Here is a 6,000-nt window from a genome sequence, read left to right on the forward strand (position 1 = left end):
TTGAGGATTATTAGAAATCTCACCTAAGTTGTTGACTTTTGGCTTATGTTGACCTTTTGGTCCATGTTGACCTAAAAAAAGAATTGGCTTATTGAATTCAGTGACTTGAAATGTATATCCTCTTCAAATTTCAAGTCAATTGGATGAAAATTGAGGATTTTCGAAAATTTGGCCAAATTGGCCTCTTGGCCTTCGTCGACCTTTTCGCCTATGTTTACCTCAAAATTAGTAGGTGGTTGAATTCAGTGACCTGATCTGCATATGCTCTTCAACTTTCAAGTTAATTGGATTAAATTGAGGATTTTAGAAATTTGGTCTATGTTGACCTCAAAGTTAATGGGTGTTTCAGTACAGCAACCTCAACAACAGCAACCTCAGCAACAGCAACCTCAAATGCAAATGGTCTTCAGAATTCAAATTGGATGAAAATTGAGGATTTTAGAAAATTTGGCCCTATTTGGGCCAAATTGGCCTTTTGGCCTATGTTGATCTCAAAATTAATAGGTGGTTGAATTCATCCACGTGATATGCAAATGGTCTTCAAATTTGAAGTCAATCAGGTAAAAATTCACAATTTTAGAAACAATTTAATAATTTGGCCTATTTTGGGTTGACATTCTGGCCCATATTGACCTTTTGACCGAAGATGACCTCAAAATTAATAGGTGGTTGAATTCACTGACCTGATTTGCAAATACTGTTCAAATTTCAAGTCAATCAGATGAAATTTGAGGATTTTAGAAAATTTTGCTCAAATTGGCCTATTGGCCTACGTAGACCTTTTTGGTCGACCGAATTTTACGAAACTTCAATGTGGGACCGTCGCAGGGTCGGTGACAATCTCTGAAAATTTCAGAACGATTGGTTGAGTGGTTTGGCCTGGAGACGAGCGGACACACACACACACACACACACACACACACACACACACACACACACACACACACACACACACACACACACACACACACACACACACACACACACACACACACACACACACACACACACACACACACACACACACACACACGGAGGCAATCAACATACAGCACTTGTCAAATTATTACCTTGGCATTCTGCGAAAGGTTATGTTTTGGTCGGCGTGTATTTATTTATTTATTTATTTATTTATTTGTAATCTTGTGATTCGTATAACTCAAAAAGTATTAAACCGAATTGCATGAAATTTGGTGGGATGATTGGTTATTAGCCAGGAAGCATTCGATTAGATTTTGGGATCGTTCGGGTCAAAGGTCAAGGTCAAGGTCACGAAAAGGTCAAAATTGTCTTTTTACGATAACACGGTCAATTTTTATTCAATTTGCATGCAACTAACGCCAAAATGTTCAGAATTCAACGCCTCATCTTGTGATATGCAATATGACACAATGACGCCCATACTCTTGTTACCGGTTAGGGGTCAAAGGTCAGGGGGGTCACGACCTTGAAAAATATGCGGTTTTTGTCATAACGCGGTCAATTCTTGTCCGCTTTACATGAACCCAGCACCAAAATGTTCAGAATTTAATGCCCAATCTTCTGACACAATGACGTCATAACACATGTCACCGGTTGGAGTAAAATGTCGGGGGGGGGGTCACGCCCTTGAAAAATATGCGGTTTTCGGCATAACTCATTCAATTCTTATTCGATTTGCATGAAACCAGCATCAAACGAGATTACCTTCTCTTGTTGAAACGTTGTATTCACCGAGCTTGCGAGTGAAGACTCGCCAAAACGACGTGAGTTGATTGTTGTTTAGTCCGTAGCCCCCGAAAGTCGGGGGGGGGTCATGACATTATAGATATGTGGTTTGTGTCATAAGACCATTCATATGAAACCAGTTCCCCACACTCATATCAAGAACAAAAAAGTAGTGGTGGCGAAGGTATGCGCTCTATGAGTGCCCGTTCTAGTTTTTAATTTTTTTTGCCAAGTAACAAAAATCGACTGACCAAAATATTTGAAATATCTTCGATTTTGCAAGTACCAAGCAGACAGAAAGGGGTGAAAACGTCACCTCCTTCACCTTCGGTGGTGGAGGTAATTAAATGTTTCGTTTTCAAAAGTTTCTTCAACCATTTCATGGAGTGCTTGTTGAAGCCAAAAGTATGGTGAGGCATCACTCTCCCTGCCCTCTTCTTGGCTCCTTCAACATCCCCTCCATACTCTCTCTCCCTCCTCTCCCCCTTCTCCCCTCCCTCAACATCCCCTCCATACTCTCTCTCCCGCCTCTCCCCCTTCTCCCTCCCTCAACATCTCTCCATACTCTCTCTCCCTCCTCTCCCCCTTCTCCCCCTCCCTCACTCAACATCCCCTCCATACTCTCTCTCCCTCCTCTCCCCCTTCTCCCCTCCCTCAACATCCCCTCCATACTCTCTCTCTCCCTCCTCTCCCCCTTCTCCCCTCCCTCAACATCCCCTCCATACTCTCTCTCCCTCCTCTCCCCCTTCTCCCCCTCCCTCACTCAACATCCCCTCCATACTCTCTCTCCCTCCTCTCCCCCTTCTCCCCCTCCCTCTTTCTCCCACTCTCCCCTCAAATATTCCCATCAGCACAGTGATGAGTTGTATTTATTAGTGATGTAATAAATGGACAAAGTTCTAGAAAAATACAGTTGGATCCCAATCAACTTATTCATTATTTATATGAATGATTTGGATAGTGCGGTGAAGAGTGGGATTTCCAAATTTGCAGATTTCAGAAAGCTTGTCGGTAAGCTGGATAGCAGAGAGGATGGTGATCAGATACAGGAAAGTATTGATACTTGTATAGATTGGGTAAAAGATTGGCAGATGGAATTTAACCTGAGCAAGTGTAAGGTGTTGGGGATGGGAAAGAACAATGAAAATAGAGATTACAGGATGTAAGGGGTAATTTTGGAGCGTGTCACACAGGAGAAGGATCTTGGGGTGGTAATAGATATGGGAGGTAAGGAGGCAGCACAGTGCCAGGCAGCTACAGGTAGAGCAAATGGGGTATTAGGATGTATTTGGAGGGGGATCATTTATAAATCAAATGAGGTGGTGTTAACGCTGTACAGGAATTTAGTGAGGGCCACATCTAGCATATTGTGTGCAGTTTTGGTCACCACAACTCAGGAAGGACATAGATGCCACAGAGAGGGTTCAGCACAAGGCTACTCGATTGATCCGGGCTTAGCTGGACTCAGCTCTGAGCAGCGGCCGAAGGAGACAGGGCTATATACACTAGAAAGGAGGTGGTGATGAGGAGATATGATAGCGATGTTTAAGAAAATGAAAGGTATAGATAAAATAAGGGAAGATGAATTATTCAACAGAGGAGAGAGTGATAGGACCAGGGGCCATAGCCTGAGAGTAAAGAAGAGGAGAGTTAAAACAGTAGGCAGGGGACTTTTCCTCGGAGAGTAGTTAACCAGGACTTGTTTTTTTGTGGTGCTTGTGTGGTTTTACCGTACATACTTTATAGAAGTCGTCACATTCTGATTGTATGTATTTTATAGACAAATTGGCATTCTAATTGTACATCCAGTACTTTATAGAGGTACTCTGCCTGGTATTGGCCTAATGATTAAGGTGGTGGGCTTGGGATCTGAGTTCAAATCCTGCTTGGCTGTTGAATTAATACCAGGTGGGGTTGACTCAGCCTGTCATTCTTCTGAGGTCAGCAAAATGAGTACCAGCTTGCTGGGATGATTGAGCCATTTGAGTATCCTGCGCTGGAGTGGCGACCTGTCCAGGATTGTGCCCAATAGCCCAGGAGACTGCTGCGGCAGCACCGACACTCTGTGCAGAGTATGGTCCCAATGGATGGATGGATAGAGGTACTGGTTGAAAGAAAGATGACGGGTAATACTGGCTACCACCATATGGTACTACTTTAGCCCATTATGTGACAATGAGCATATGGATGACAGCAGTTTTGGAGACCATAATTCTTTATCAGTGGCCTTCATTTTTCCTAAAATCATACATACATTTTATTATTATTTCGTATGCAGCCTGGGGTTACTGGTTTCACCATTTCTGGGAACGCAGCTGTGCCACTGATGCAGTGTCCCCCTATTTCCCATAAAGTGGTACTCATTTTGCCAACCTCAGAAGAATGACAGGCTAAATCAACCCACCTAGTGTTATTTAACGGCCGAACAAGGGCTTGAACTCAAAACCCCAAGATCTTAATGTAATCACCTTAACCGTTAAGCCAACACCAGGCTTATACAAACAGCGAGTCAATAGAAGTGAACATCCCTGCTCACGCCTTAACTTCAGATCAAATTACCATGGCAATGCCTCAATATTTTAGGAGCCACAGAATTAGACGTGCTTCTTCAGCCAGTGAATCGGGAAAGAAAGCAGCAATGGTGCCTAAAATAGTGTTGAGGTCACAGAATAGCCCGAGCTTACCCCTTGGCTGGATGCTGAGAATGAAGTGCAATTTCACTTTTGCTCAAGGTGTGACAAGTCAGCATGGGTGGCATCGATGCAACTTCAGAATGGCCCGATTTACCTGATAAGGCAACTTAAGTCAATACACTGTGCAAACCAGCAAGTTTACCAGATGGTAGAGGTAGCCATGGCACACAGGTTTACTTTGGCACAGGATTGTGGCCTGGAGACACTGTGGCACCAAATTAGCAGGATTTCCACTCCCTGTGTTATAAATGTGAAACCAGCCTGTTGTCACACTACATGATCTCTGAACCAAGACTGACACCAATGCTTTAACCAGTGCATGTCACAGCAGGCAGTGATCATGCAAGCTATTTGGAGCAAGTGAGAGGGAAGAAGCAAAAACACAAAAAAACGACACCCTGTGGAATGGATTCCTAATCAAATAGAACTGTACATCACTGTGCTGATCTTGGAGTGCCATGTGTTCTGGGGTCAATGGAGTTGCAAGAATTCCACCAGGAGCATTCCTGCAAGCTTAAAGACTCGTTTTGAATAAACAACATCACATTTCTTAAGGTATTGACAGTAATATCTTATCCAGCTGTAGTTAAGCAATGCTGTCGTGCTCTCAAAGGGAGCACTGGAAACAACAGACGTCGGATAAAGTACAACTAACACCTGCGAATGAAAAGCCCGTTTTTGCTCCACATTCCCCACAAACTTTCTCCACCATCACTTTTGACTCTCAATACCCCCCAACAACCCCAAACCATCCACTATCCCCACCTTGTCCTCCCTTTTTCTCTCTTGCACCCCCATTCCAATACTCTTTTTCATCTCTCGCTCTCTTTGCCTTTCTTTTCCCTCTTAATCTACCCCTCCTGTTATTTCCAACTGTTCTCCCCAACTTCCTTCTGGTGTCATTTCTGTTTCACCTCACCTTTTATCTTTCCTCATTTCTTGCTTGCACGCGACATATAAAGTCTTTTTAAGAATCACGAGGATATCAGACAACATTCACCCAATGGTGTTTCCGGAATGCAAAGCCAACATCATGGAAAGCCAGCGTTACCCAGCAACATTGTTCTGCGAATTTTTCTTCTTTTTTTTCTCCTTCTAACTTATCTTCCAGCTATTTTTTTCAGGAAACATGACTCCCACATATTGATGTGTATCTTTTACAAGCATGCAATGAAACTAATTTATTTTAATGACAGTCGTTGGAGATAATATAGCCTGGGGAAACTCTAGCTGGTGCGAGTGAAGAAGCCTAAAGAAACCAACATAACCTGTATTAATATAAGGCAATTGGCAGATTCCGATGTATAAACTAAGCTGATGAAAATATAACATGCCTAAATAATGCACAATCCCTTTTGTGTATAATCTGTTTCATAATTCCATTCCTCAGTGAAGTGTCATTGTCTATCAATATGGTAGTAAGGCTAACAGGATGGCCAAGTAGGCCCTCGAGGTGCACACACTAAAAAGCTGTCTAGCCTGGGTTCGAATCCTGACCCAGATTTAAAATGTCATCCCGGTGTTTCACAGGCATGGTGATTCATCAACGAGTGTGCCGTCCCTCGGATGGATGTTAAAGTGGGTATCCCGTCTGCTGGTA

General features: G+C 43.1%; 1 long non-coding RNA gene across 1 annotated transcript in view; it reads right to left on the bottom strand.

Annotated features, from left to right (window-relative positions):
• Positions 1-5,472, bottom strand: part of LOC147012933 (uncharacterized) — a 37,021-nt gene extending 31,549 nt beyond the window's left edge. The window contains exons 1-2 of the long non-coding RNA XR_015051121.1: positions 5,320-5,472; positions 4,392-4,494 (exon numbers count right to left, since the gene is read on the bottom strand). This is a non-coding gene — a long non-coding RNA (uncharacterized LOC147012933). The remainder of the gene's footprint in view (positions 1-4,391; positions 4,495-5,319) is intronic.
• Positions 5,473-6,000: the final 528 nt, after the last annotated feature.

This window comes from Eptatretus burgeri, chromosome 14 (assembly GCF_056783735.1).
Source record: "Eptatretus burgeri isolate ZD-2024b chromosome 14, Ebu_testis_v1, whole genome shotgun sequence".
NCBI lineage: Eukaryota > Metazoa > Chordata > Myxini > Myxiniformes > Myxinidae > Eptatretus > Eptatretus burgeri.